The sequence below is a fragment of the Aedes albopictus genome, chromosome 2 (genome assembly GCF_035046485.1).
Source record: "Aedes albopictus strain Foshan chromosome 2, AalbF5, whole genome shotgun sequence".
Taxonomy (NCBI): Eukaryota; Metazoa; Arthropoda; class Insecta; order Diptera; family Culicidae; genus Aedes; species Aedes albopictus.
In genome coordinates, this window is record NC_085137.1 from 206,902,215 (window position 1) to 206,917,168 (window position 14,954).

At 40.9% G+C, this 14,954-nt stretch overlaps 1 protein-coding gene across 6 annotated transcripts in view; it reads left to right on the top strand.

The window, feature by feature from the left end:
* LOC109404231 (serine/threonine-protein kinase 24) overlaps positions 1-14,954 on the top strand; it is a 261,291-nt gene that overhangs the window by 122,855 nt on the left and 123,482 nt on the right. The window contains exon 1 of one of the 6 annotated variants that reach the window (XM_062851038.1): positions 10,177-10,696. The exons of 4 other annotated variants lie outside the window; for them this stretch is intronic. The gene's annotated coding sequence lies outside the window, so the exon portion shown is untranslated. Of the gene's footprint in view, positions 1-10,176; positions 10,697-14,954 lie in introns of those variants that run through there. One more of the 6 variants, XM_029869077.2, reaches the window with a different exon arrangement.

Here is a 14,954-nt window from a genome sequence, read left to right on the forward strand (position 1 = left end):
AAAAGTTAACACCATTTCAAAAGATATCTTATCGAGTGAAGAACTTAACGAAGCAACAAAAATTTTGGAAAGTGAAAATATTAATATCGAAAGCTTCGATCAAGTGATAGAATATTTAGATTTAGCAGTGATTCACAAAGACAACAAAATCGTGTTCATCATCCTGATCCCGTTGCTGAGAAAAGACGTTTTCATCCACCAACTACTAGAGCCAGTCATCAAAAATGGAAAAATGCTTAATGTTCAATATGCAGAGGCACTCAACAACGATTTATCAACATTTCTAATAACTGGAGAATGTAAAGGAATAGGACAGAGTATCATGTGCAGTGAACACCACGTTAAGGATGTTTCCAGCGACACCTGTTATTCGAAACTTTTACGAGGAAAATCAGGCAGCTGCGACCTCATAGAAGTCACCGAGGAGAGACGAGTTAAGCGAATCAGTAGTAACTACATCATTATTACTGGAAATGAGAGCACTCCGATCACATCCAATTGTGGGCTCTCCAGCCGAAACATTTCTGGAAACACGCTAATATTTTTCAGAAATTGTACCGTTATCATCAACCAAACATCATTCATCGACATTGAATACACCACAAAACAGCAACCAATCATGATTCCGTTGAACGGATTGGAAATCAACAGCAAAACCATAAGCACCAATTTCACACTTCAAAAACTGCAAGAAGTCAATCTCCAAACTCGACAACAGCTGACATTTTTACATGAGCAACAGAAACGATCAACCTTTGGAATATCGTTAATACTTTTTACCATCGTCATCATTTCGATACTCTACCTGTCCATAAAGCATTCCTCATGCACACCAAAAGCAACCAGTCAAACCGAACCGGGACGGTCCGTTCTTCAGGAGGGAGCAGTTACTGAACGGCCCACACCGCCATCATCAAACCAGAACTTAGCCATATCGAACGTAAGCATTATTCCCACATTGCCCGCGCCCAGGGCACAGCAACAGACAGCAACAACAACAACAACATCAACGACGACGACGACGACAATCGCGCGACCCATCAGCATTCCACGTTCTGCTGACATCGCGCGCCACCAGACACCACCCATCCGGTCAACCACGATAGCAACTAGGTAGTTATAAGCAAACCCATGTAGAACACTTGAACAATTAATAAAATCATTCTCGATCAGGCCTTCAGCCAGGAAAGTTCTTTTTTTAAAAACCCGTACCCGAAGGTCCGGTCGATTTTTTATATATATATATATAAAAGCCCAGCGTTGTCTGTCTGTCTGTCCGTAACGCTTTGAAATGTTTCATTGAAATGTTTCACTATAGCTATGTATACCAAACTTCTAAAGATTTCGAGAACTTTCTGAAGTTATTGTCTTCTTCTTCTTTATGGCACTACGTCCCCACTGGGACTTGGCCTGCCTCGCTTCAACTTAGTGTTCTTTGAGCACTTCCACAGTTATTAATTGAAGGGCTTTCTTTGCCTGCCATTACATGAATTTGTATATTGTGAGGCAAGTACAATAGTACACTATGCCCAGGGAATCGAGAAAATTTTCCCGACCGGAACGGGAATCGAACCCGCCGTCTCCGGATTGGCGATCCATAGCCTTAACCACTAGGCTAACTGGAGACTGAAGTTATTGTACTCTTCTGAAATAACAATAAGAATGTTCTTGAACATCAAAGGAGCATCTATTTTTTTTTATTTTTCCACAACTTCCCGAAAGTTTCTGGACGTTCCAGAAAAAAGAGGCAAAACCTTTTGCAGTCATTCTTCATTCAATTCTTCAATTTCTATAGCGAAAATCTCCAAGGACGACTGTAAATCTAACCAGTCACCCTCAGCATGGTTTTGCCAAATATCCGCTGCTTCGGCTATATGAACCCCAAACATTCATTTACGGTGGGTGAAATAAAATGAAAAAAATCCCAGTTTCGGAGAAGCTTCTAGATGTTTCTTTCCATTTCAGGGATTAGAACCCTACAACAGGCATTCACGAGCAGGGGCGTACAATTTCGTTTCAATGATACACTTTCATGCAACATTTGAATGAGTCACTTCAAGTGTTTCATACATTTTTCTAATGACTCGGTCGTTGAAAAAAAACTTTTCCACTCATCGTAGCACTCGGTAGTCTCCCACCCGGTCGCATTGCTTGTGCTTCACCCGTCAGAGCATTAGTGTCTCACTGGTGCGCGCTAGTCTCTCAATGGTTACGGGCGCCGGGTAATTGGATTTAAGTGGTCGAATTTGTTATCCTCTTTCATAAAACATAATTATCATTCTATTGGCGTGCACCACTATTTAAAAATGTGGTTTAAATAGTGTTTTTAGCATGTTGAAGTATTTCAATGACTCACAAATGAAACGAAAATCCAAGTGTATCATCCCATGTTTCATACGCACTTGTTTCTGTAGCAGCAACGAACGAGTGTGTTGCTGGGTGAGAGATGAAGCATCACAGCAGTCCGTTCGCATGGGAAACGATTTGCTACAGTCGTCGTACGTCATGTTTTCCTTTCGAAATTGCACGACCCTGTTCACGAGTCAAAGGTGTGTACTTGGAAGTATATCTTCTGGCGTTTATGATTTCTAGAATATTCTTCCATTCAATGGGCAAGATCCCTATAACAGTCGTTAACAATCACAACGCGAATACATGATAGTATACCTTCTGGCGCTTCTGATGAGTACAATGCTGAGTGAAATGTTTCGCATTGATACAATGGCTTCAGAGAAAGTTTCTGGAAATTGTTATTCCAGAAGTTCAAGAATCTCTTTAATGGATGAAAATGTTCTAAATTTATTTTAAGGAGATCTAAAACGGTAGGGGAATGTATGAAAAGCAAAGAAAGAATAGGAAGGGAGATGAGGTTTCAAAAAATGTTTCAGAATTTTCCACGAGCGTTCAAGATTTTTCTGTTTCAATATCGATGAGACTTCTTTCTCGCAGAAGGTCGAGATTTTTATATTTCAAATATAAAGAAATTTCTTGAACTTGAATGAAACAGTATACCTTCTGGTGCTTTTCAAAAAGATGCACTATGCTGAGTGAAATATTTCACATATGTATTGATGCATTAGCCTTCAAGGAAGCTAGGACAAACATTTTTAGGAACGTGGCTAGCCACGTTGGGTCTGCTAGTAATAAAATATTTTGTCAAAGAAATTGATTCCATGTTTTGTCACTATTTCGTTTTTGTCAACCAAAAAACGTAGACCATGTTGAACAAAACGGAACATACTGTTTTTGATTTCGGTCCATTCAATATCATCCTAATTAGTTTCGTCGGAAAACCATGCTCTTACATTATCTTCCAAAGCTCATTTCTGATTGGCGGATTGTACGCTGTTTTAAATCAATGCACAAACGCGCGACAGTATTTCGAAAGCTAATTTGAACAGGGTGCATTCTGCTGTTATGATTTCCAGGGTTTTCTCAAATGTCTACATATATTTTATACGGTTCCGTACTGCAAGCAAACCCATGTACACAACCATGGAGTCAGGTGTTGTACCGCTTGAAACCATTCCGATGATGATACAGTTTGATCCACGCTGTGCCAACATGCTAATCCTGTACGCGGTCGTCGTTTCGGTTGACGAAAGAAAACAGGCGATCATATTGCGCACACCTGCCCATTGACGCCACTACGCAGGCAGTACGATGATTGTTTAAATTATTTCCAGTTTTGATTGGGTCCGATCTCCGTGTGCGGCGCTTATTCCCGGGAAGCCCGCTGCGCTGGGGAGCGAGTGCATCAAACGCTCAACACACGTAGGTGTGTTCCTTACCGTTTGCCGTTGTCGTCGTCGTCGTCGTCGTCGTCGTGCCGCTACCGCTCGGCAGCGATCAGTTGGCTGATCTGCGACCATAACAACAGCAACGTGAACGGTGCGGCGTGCTACGTGCGATCGTGATATCGTTGCGGAGCTCGATCGTTCGTGCCCCATTGGTAGGTATCTGTCTCCGGCTCAGTCTGAACGTTGATCCAACCGACGATGAGGCCTAGGCAGCGTGTTACAACAATATGCGAAGTTCCACGGCTGGCTGAACCAAGAGGGCTTAGCTGGTGCACCGGTGTGGTTCCTAGAAAAACCTGTGGTTGTAAACGGGTTGCCATGTATTTGTGCAAATGTTTGTGCTGTATGCGATATGGTTTGCGCTGCGATGCGCGTTGTGTTGTTACGCTAGACTGTGTTTCATGTTTTTACTTTTCAAGATATTGGGGGTGTTCAGTATATCCGACTACTACTAGATATTTCATAGATATGAAACTTGGCAGTAGTATGATTTGTTTCTTAAAAAAATAATTGTGACAGATTAAAGATCATTAATTGTCTTCATTATTTTATTTATTTTTTTTATTCTTAATAACTTAACCTAATTTACAGCTCTCTTGTCCACTAGGGCACTACGTGAGCAATTTCAATTGACAGCTGCACTTACATGTTTGTACAACGCCTAGATTCTATTCTACTTTTATCGAACTGGTTGCCTTTCTGCTGCTTTCACTTTTTCTACTTTATACTTAGTAGAAAGATGAGCACAAGGATGATGATGGATGGCCGTTGTTCTTTTCCAGTCCGATTGGGGGTCCTTTATGAGTAGCAGTTCGCCGATGTCCAGGTATCCGGGTCCGTTTGAGCCATGGGGCTCAGAAGAGGGTCAGTGTCAGTTGCTCTCGGGGGAAAAGCAACTGACGAAAAATTGCAAGTGCCGGGGCTGGGAATCAAACCCATGACCATCCGCATATGAAGCGAACGTGTGACCAACTACGCCACGGGCCCCTAGGAATTATTTTATTTAGTACAACAAATTTGCATAAATACCTTCATCTCCAAATCGGTGTGGGAAGGGTGTCCCTGAGAAAATCATCGGCCTCATTGAAGCACAGTACAGGGCATTTTCATGCAAAGTACTGCACAACGGTGTCTTGTCCGATCCCATCTGGAGCGTTACTGAAGTGAGACAAGGATGTATCGTATCACCGCTACTGTTCTTCGTCGTATTCGACGAGATCTTGGTAGGTGCGATTGACCGTGAACCAAATCGTGGGTTGCTGTGGCAGCCCATTACCATGGAGCACCTAAATGATTTCGAATTGGCTGATGACGTTGCTCTCCTATCTCAATGACGCTCTGATATGCAGAGCAAGCTCGATGATCTTGCCAATCGCTCATCAGCGGCAGGTCTTACCATCAACGTCAACAACACGAAATCATTGGATACAAACACAACACGGTCAACCCTTCCAACTTTATGGTAGCTGGACAAACAGTGGAGAATGTTGCCAGCTTCCAATATCTTGGTAGCCAAATGGCGGACGATGGTGGCACCATGATCGATATAGGTGCACGGATCAAGAAGGCGAGGGCTACTTTTAAGAGTTTAGGAAATGTATGGAAAAACAACCAGTCGACGCACCAAAATCCGAATTATCATTTCGAACGTGTAATCTGTGCTGTCGTACGCCAGCGGCACGGTACAGGCTGGCTAGGCTGCGCAATACAGATACCATTGTGATCCGTTAGCCTCTGCCCAGCAACTCCTATCCCTACCTTCTCGTGGTACCGCCCGGAAACTACGAGCAACCTTAGGGAAGATCGGATAACCAACCACGGTGGGAACTTTGGTCGTAGGCTGACAGGGAAGGGGGGCTGACCTACTACTCATTGATTTCGGCGTCTCCAAAAACATGATCATACGTAGCACCTTTTTCCAACACAGTCTCCCTTATCGTTACGCCTGGAGATTACCACAGCAGACGGAATCTCAAATCAACCACGTGCTAATTGACGGACCGCACTTCTCCGACATTATCGACGTCAGGACCTATCGTGGCGCCAACATCGACTCCGACCACTATCTGGTGATGGTCAAACTGCGCCCAAAACTCTCCGCCATCAACAATCTACGGTACCGGTGACCGCCATGGTACAACCTAGAGCGACTAAAACAACCGCCTCAGCATACGCGCAGAATCTCGAGGCCGCGTTGCCAGACGAGGGCGGGCTCGATGAGATTTGGAGGAGAACAACGCAGCGCGAGCGGTAATGCTGAAGCAAGGGACCTGACAGAACGCGGAACGTTACAAACAGATGCGGAAACAGCAGACCTGCCTCTTTCGGGAGAAAAAGCGCCGCCTGGAAGAAGCGGAGTGCGAAGAAATGGAACTGCTGTACCGTGCCCAAGAAACATGGAAGTTCTACAAGAAGTTCAACGCATCCCGCAACGGCTTCGTGCCGCGAGCCGAAATGTGCAGGGATAAGCACGGAGGCCTCTTAACGGATGGACGTGAGGTGATCGAAAAATGGAAGCAGCACTTCGATCAGCACCTGAATGGCGTGAAGAACGTAGGCACGAGAGACCACGGTAACGGAGGAAACGACGACTCCCAAGCTGAAGGAAGTTAAGGATACCATTCATCAGCTCAAAAGCAACAAAGCAGCTGGTAAAGATGCTGAACCTATCAAGATCAAGACCTGTCTGGTCACCTGTCTGCACCGGCTGATAGCACTAATTTACAACATTTTTGAACTCGGCAAGCTGATGATCATTTTTGGTGTAGAATCATGCCCTGAGTTCAAAAACGCGAAAGAAAAAAATTACAGTAGAGCGGAAATTTTTTCGACTTTACATACAAGGTTGATGATTTGAAATCGATTTTTGTTCAATTTTTAAGCAAAGTCGCTTCAAATATTTCATTCTTCGTAATCAATGCTTCGATTGAGCTGAATTTTTTACTGTAACTCGCCTACATATAATATGTCAAATAAACGTCGAGAAAGAATTTTCAAGTTGGTTTTTTCTTATTGAAAAAAAAAAATACATTTCTTCAAAAAATTTTGGGAATTTTGCTAAAATTTAAAAAGATTGTCCCTAAAACTCGCCAATATCTTTAATTTCATCAATCTGACGCAAAATCTGTATTCAGGTGATCGAATGGTATTGTATTCAGCTTTTAATTTATGGAAAACGATTTAAAATTGGTTGAACAAAACGCAATATAGAGTAATTTTCCAATTGTTGCTCGGCTAAAAATTCGCCAATTTTTGCACAGCTAATAAGAATAACATGGAGTGTGCAACAATAGGCGAGTTTTTAGCCGTACAACAATTGGAAAATTACCCTATTTGAATTTTAGTAAATTACATATTTTGAAAAGTTGCAAAACTCAATATTGAGCTAAAACTTAAAAACTGTTCTACTTAATTTTTTTTTGAAGGTCGGTTCCGAAATCAGCACTAAATTGTGCTTAAAAAATTTTGGTCGTTGACGGAAGTTCACGACTTTCGTTTTATTTTGTAATCTTGTGTAGTCAGGATCTGTAAAACCGAACAGCTACTGGAGGAATGGAAGGAAGGGGTAATCTGCCCCATTCACAAGAAGGGCGACCATTTGGAATATTTATGAGAAGTTCAAAGCGATCACTATTTTGAATGCTGCCTACAAAGTGCTATCGCAGATCATCTTCCGTCTTCTGTCACCTAAAACGAATGAGTTCGTGGGAAGTTATCAAGCTTGCTTTATCGACGGCTGGTCGACAACGGACCAGATCTTCACCGTACGGCAAATCCTTCATAAATGCTCTGAACGAAAGCTTACAACGCATCACCTGTTCATCGATTTCAAAGCGGCATACGACAGTATCGACCACGCAGGGCTTTGGAAAATCCTGGACGAAAACGGCAAAGCAACGATGGGCGGTGTGCAAAACTGCATAAGGGTTTCGGGTGAACTATCCAGTCCATTCGGATCCCGACGGAGACTGCGACAAGGTGATAGACTCTTATGCCTACTCTTCAACGTCGCTCTGGAAGGTGTATGCGACGAGCCGGGCTTAACAGCCGGGGAACGATTTTCACGAAATCCGGTCAATTTGTGTGCTTTGCGGACTTCATGGGCATTATCGCTAGAACATTTGGAACGGTGGCAGAGCTGTACACCCGCCTGAAACGCGAAGCAGCAAAGGTCGGACTGGTGGTGAATACCTCAAAAACAAAGTACATGCTGGTAGGCGAAACCGAACACGACCGGATCCGTCTGGGTAATACAGTGTATCAAACAATTGTCCGTACAGCAAATTTTTTGTCAACATAATTTTTCATTTAAATATTTATAACTTTTTTTATACGTTAATCAAAACCGCTGAAATTTTGACCAATCATGAATCATATATTAATGCTCCATTGGTGAAATTTTAAGAGAGATCGTAAAAGTTTTCTGAAAGTTATAGAACATTTAGTAAAACTTATAAGATTTTTGAACACATTTTTAAAACATCGAGTACATATCTCAATATGTACTCGATGAAACTTTATCAATCTTTTTTGTGTTAAAGCTTATATCTAAGGCTTTCATATGCAGCTTTGTTTGAGATTGTATGTTCACTACAAAAAATGTGAAAAAATTGCTTATGTAGTTGACGATATTTAAAAAATTACCATATTTTGCACATATAATCTGCCGAACGTTTTCCACCAATAAAAGTGCATTAACTGAACGAAAAATGCATAGGACCTACTCTTCATATGTAGTTTGGTAGGTCCTGTATAAAATTATTACATTAAGAGAGTTTAAAAAAGTTGAAAACACTTGGCACTTTTATTGATCAAAATATGATACATTTCCAAATAATACTCCGAACATATACAGATTTTTCGTATTTTTTGTAGTGAATATAAAACCTCAAGCGAAGCTGCATATGAAAGCCTTAGGTATAAGCTGTAACATAAAAAAGATCGAACAAGTTTCATCGAGTACATATTGAGATATAATGTTTTAAAAATGTGTTCAAAAATCTTAGAAGTTTTACTAAAAGTTCTATATCTTTCATAAAACTAAATCAATCTCGCTCAAAATTTAACCAATGAAGCTTCAATATATGGTTTATGATTGGTCAAAATTTCAGCGTTTTTGATTGACGTATACAAAAGTTATAAACATTTGAATGAAAAATTATTTTGACCAATTTGCTGATACAATGATTTGTTGTACGGACAATTGTTTGATACACTGTAATGTAACGATAGACGAGGATACCTTCGAGGTGGTCGAGGAATTCGTCTACCTCGGGTCTTTACTGACGGCTGACAACAACGTGAGTCGTGAAATTCGAAGGCGCATTATCAGCGGAAGTCGGGCCTGCTACAGGCTCCAGAAGAAACTGCAGTCTAAAAAGATTCACACACGCATCAAATGCCCCATGTACAAAACGCTAATAAGAGCGGTAGTCCTCTACGGACACGAGACACGGACCATGCTCGAGGAGGACCTGAAAGCACTCGGAGTTTTCGAGCGACGCGTGCTAAGGACGATCTTCGGCGGCGTGCAGGAGAACGGTGTGAGGCGGAAAAGGACGAACCAGGAGCTCGCTGCACTTTACGGCGAACCCAGCATCCAGAAGGTGGCCAAAGCTGGGAGGATACGATGGGCAGGGCATGTTGCAATAATGCCGGACAACAACCCTGCAAAGTTGGTGTTCGCGACAGATCCGGTTGGCACAAGAAGGCGTAGAGCGTACAGAGCACGATGGGCGGATCACGTGGAGCGTGACTTGGCGAGCATTGGGCGTGACCGAGGATGGAGAACGGCAGCCACGAACAGTGTATTATGAGGAAATATTGTTGATTCAGTTTTATCTTGAATTTTATGTAATACCATGGGTATTCAAGACCCATGGTGATAATTAAGTAGTCTTTGGTCTCTATTTCTCTATAGATTTTCTGTGTCTCAGAATTTATTTTCTTTTCCGGAGATCAAGATTTGGATTTTTCATTTTGCAATTATACATCTCGTTTTCAATCGTCCATTACTTTTTTTGCAAATAATAATAATAATACATTTTTTCTTTGTTTCTTTCAGGTATGTGGCTTTTAAACCATCGCTAATTATAGTAAGTAAAATAAATTTCAGTGGCTTCAGTTCTATAAATGAAATACTTATGCGAATGAATGAAATATTGTGCCCGAAATGCATTGTCATCGGCTAGTTCATCCAGTTTATCTTTGATAACCTGACCACCCCCACAGAGCACAGTTGTGAATTCGCCGTATAGTAAGCATAAGTATCGTGGCATCTACATAGAGCCGACGACCGTGTGCTGCGCACAGGCCTGAGTTAATGATGATGACGACGACGGCAATGATGATGATGATGATGATGAAAAGCCAACGGGGCCTTCGCTCTCTGGCCAGGCCAACCACACAGGTATCGTAGAGGTACCTACCTATACTGCGCAGCGCGCTCACCTCGCACACCTTGGTGGAGGAACTAAGCGGCGCGGCGCGCGAAAACGGAGTATAGTAGTCCGCAACGCCACTCGGCTCAGTATGGCCGTGAGTGCGAGCGAGCAAGAACGCAAATCATCAACTATTCCGCGCCCGCGTATCCCCCAAAGCCCGCCGCGTGTATAGTATACGTGTGTAGTCAAAAAATACGCCGCGCGATCGACTGGCTTCGCTGGAAAGAGATAACACCAATTATAAAGTGTATTTTGTAAAATAATGAAAAAATATGTATTCGTTTTGTGGCGTCTGACGAGTTGTAGCTCAGTTTCGAGTCGGACGTTCAGCGAGACGGGAACGCTGAGTGGCTAATGCGAGCGAGCGAGCTTACACGCGATCGATCAAACGCTTCTGGTTCTGGGTCCGTAAAGGTTTTTGGAGGATTATTGGGGTGCCCTGAGAGTAGTGAAGTATGCGCGAATCGATTAGCTACTGGTTGTTGATGTTTTTTTTCTAGCTGGTTTTCGCGTTGACATTTTTGTTGTCTGTTGAACGGTGGTGTTGGAAGGAAGTACTGGGAAGCGACGTCTTCACGTTGTGGGAAACCGATGGAATTTCAGTGCTATTGATTGTGTGATATCGACAGTGAAATTGGTGTGTGGATGGAAGAATTGAGGGGTGCTTTCGCTGATCAACGAACGAAACGATTGGGGTGGTGGTGATGCATAGCTGATGAGGAGGGTTCCGGTATCGATTGAAGAGATATACCGTACTCGAATCGCTAACCCGCCAACAACGTGCGATAATTGTGGGAAAGATTTATGCTTGCATCCCGTGTTAGGCGGACCTAGCGGATCTTCGCCGGTTGATCCGAGTAGAGTGGCCCGATATCGGACGAATCTGGAATTTCGAACCTTGCCCCCCTGAAATGGATACTCTAGTGACGACTGTGATCTTCTGAAAATTTGAGCTGGAAAGTCAAAGTATCATTAATTGTGAAGAAATGTGTGATGTTTACGGTTTTGAGTTTACGTGATACTTCAGTTAACAAATAGCTGGTGGTGCAGACTCTATACGTGATTATGAAACGACCTCTAAAGCACATCAGCTTTTTCGTTTGTAAATGGCTCAGCTATGTGTGCTGTAACAGGAGTTGTTCTACAGAGACTGAAGTAGAATATTTCACATTCCACTACCGCGTACAACGGCATAGACGAAGGAGTCAGGACATTTTTTTTTATTTGTGAATTTTAACCTAATGCTGATTCTTCACACAGTGGAGAAAATTCTTGAGCTTGCTATTGTTTTTGTTAATTTATAAATCCTTAGAAAATTCTGCAGAGATTTCTTAAGTCCTACAATTTTAAAGTTCCATTATCCTTTAAAGAATTCGCAAAATATTTTCACGAATCCTCGGAAAAATTCTGAGCCCCTACAAAATGTCAGGATTGATTCGATAAATTTCTAAAAGAATTTCTGACATGGAGGAATTTCTAATGGTATTCTTTGAGGAGTTTCAAACGTAAGAGAAAAACAAATTCTCGCAAGATTTTCAGAACAAAACCTTTGGGGAAATTTCTAGTAAAAACTGTGGACTAGTTATTTGAGGAATCAAATGGGAAATAAAGGTGAATTCCTGCATAAATTCTTGGTCAAATTACCAGTGAAAACATGCCCGATTTCATGGCATTAAGAAATTTAGTCCTTTCGTAAATCCAAAGAAATTCTAATAACAATCCTTCAATCCTATAATCTCGTTGAAAAAATGCTACGTGAAACAGTTCCATGACTTTTTTTGGTGGAATCCCTAACCCCTACTCTAGAACTTATACATAAACGTATTCATGATGATTATTTTTTTCCCTGAATTTCTAATACAATTTTAGAAAAAAATAGGGAAATTCCTAAATGTTCGAAGAGTTTCAGACAGAATCTTTACACAAATTCATGCTTGAATATTAAGCATTTTAATAACAGGGCTTTTAATAAATCTCCGGAAAAAATCTCAGGAGAACTCGCTAATTGCTTAGGAAATCAATGCCCAGACTACTAGTAGAAGAATCCTCAATGCAATCTTTAGAGTGAATCTAGATAAAATTCTGTAGAAACTTCTGACATAACCATTGGATAACTTCAATTGAAAATATTTCCACATGTACTCATAGAAATTTCCCATGTACTTATAGGTAGTTCTCTCTCATGATGAATTTCAGACGGAACGCTTACGAAAGCTCAAACGGAACGGAATATAAAGTGCAATATGTTTAAGATTCTTTGGAATTCTAGATCCCTGGATTTAGATGTGGAGAACACCTTTGTGAAAATGTTGAAATCTATCAAACCTTTTTACAAAAATTGTATTACGGAATCCTTTTAATCTCAAAATCATCCCAAGAATTTATAATGGACAGTTAAAAAATGTGTCATAATAAAACCTGTAACAAAAGGACTCCGTTATATCGCACACATTTTTCCATCAGTTTATAATTTTACAGTTTGCTCTCAGTATGCACACAGTTTGCTCTTCCATACAAGAAAATCTTTAATGTAAAGTTCAGTAAAATAGTAAAGAAATTTGTTATTTTTTTACGTCGGGTGTAATTTTCAGAAATTTTTGCTGTGTAGGATTCCAAATATTTCCAGAGATTTCTTTAAAATTTAGATTTCCAGAGATTTCTTCAAAAGTTCTTTCAGAAATTGTCATCTAGGAAATAACATCAGAGATTGTTTCATATCAATACGTACAAAATTTTCATATCAATAGCATGACGAACATCCCATCCCAAAGGGATACCCTAACTAATAAATTGTCTTTATTTATTTTTTACTTTTTCGTTTATTTGGAAGACTCGGGCGCCACATGGGCATAACTGAGCCGAAATCTTTTGTTTATACATTGATTTTACATTTTACAATTTATTACTGCCTTAAAACTATGTTAGTTTGGGAAGCCCAAGTACTCGCGGCTGTTTCGAGGTTAAGGATTGAAAAAAAAAAATTGGGAAGGACGGATTTATGGGTTTAATCTAAATTATTTGCTAACTTATACTAAAAACATTGATGGGACAAATTGTCCATATCTGTAACGGAACCAAAAAGAAAGGACGGTCGGTAGACAACGACAAGAAGAGGACAAACGGAAGGGGGCGATGACAGAGAGGGGCGAACAACACAACCAAAAGGCGGACAACGAAAACAATGAACGTATTACATCAAACTCTGACATCAACATGCTTCAAAAACTTGTAAATCAGGTTCATGTATTCCAAATCAAGTCCTGGTAACACTTCTCTAACGGGTTTCTGTTGTTTTCCTCGGACCCGGAGAATTTCATGCAGCTCAGATCTGACCTCGCGATACTCATTGCATCTCCACACGACATGTTCGATATCCTAATTAGCCACGCCACAGACACAGAGATTGCTTTCTGAGAGCCCGATACGAAAGGTATGTGCGTTCAACAAATAGTGGTTGGACATCAGCCGACACATCACACGAATAAAAACGCGGCCTAAATCCAACCCTTTGAACCATGGCTTCTTCGACACCTGTGGAATGATGGAGTGCAACCATCTCTCCATCTCTCCATTTGTGTTGCCAGCTGATCAAGGTCTCCTGACGGGCCAATGCAAAAAAAAAATCATCGAAGGCGATTTGAGGCTCGTAAATATCGCCTTCGCTAGCGCCCACCTTAGCCAGAGAGTCCGCTTTCTCATTGCCCGGAATTGAGCAATGTGAAGGGACCCAAGCTGTGGTGATGATGTATGAGCGTTTGGACAAAGCACTCAAGACTTGGCATATTCCATTCAGGAAGTAGGCTGAGTGCTTCATCGGTTTCATTGGCCGAACAGCCTCCACAGAGCTTAGACTGTCAGTAAAAATGAAGTAGTGCTCAGGTGGAAGAGTGCGAATGTGCTGTAGGTGTAGTATATAGCCGCTAGCCCAGCAATGTATACCGAACATGGCTTTTGAAGCATTGTAGCGATGTAACCATTTTGGCGCTAAAGAGTGATACGGTCAAAATTTGGTCAAACATTTTTTTTTCATAACTTTAGAATGCGTACACCAAAACAGCTTTTGGTTTTTTGGACCAGTAATGCTACATTATATGTAGCTTATACCATAAAATTTTCATCAAAATCGATTAAGTAATGGTTGATATATAGATAAATTACTTCGACACGAATGCCACTCTAGTGGTAAAGTGTCTTTAATAAACTAATAATAATAATAATATAGATAAAACCATCGACCTATCTTTTTAAAATTTTGTACAAAGGCGCTCCATAGTAAATTTTCGGAATGTTAAGGTCAGTAAAGCACAATTTTGATTATAGAACTACCAATACTGCTCCGATTTTTATCAAAATTTTACAGTATAATACTATTATGTAAATATGTTCTCAATAAAATTTTGAGCCATTTTGTATGAATACTTTCAAAGTTGTAGCAGTTTGAATATGAAAAAAATTGACCGGGTGCCACTTAAGCAAATATAACTTTGAAACGGCTGGATCAAATTGAATGAAATTTTTACACACCATTTTGATATGCATACTTCACATACAGAAAAAATTTCATTGAAATCGGTTAAGTATCTCTGGCTCTATAAATAAAACAGTAAAAATGTGTGAATCCTCTTTGCACAAAATTTTAAAATTGCTGATCTCAGGGTTCAACAATATCTCCGCAAATACTAGACCGATTTTGATGAAAATTTTATGGTAC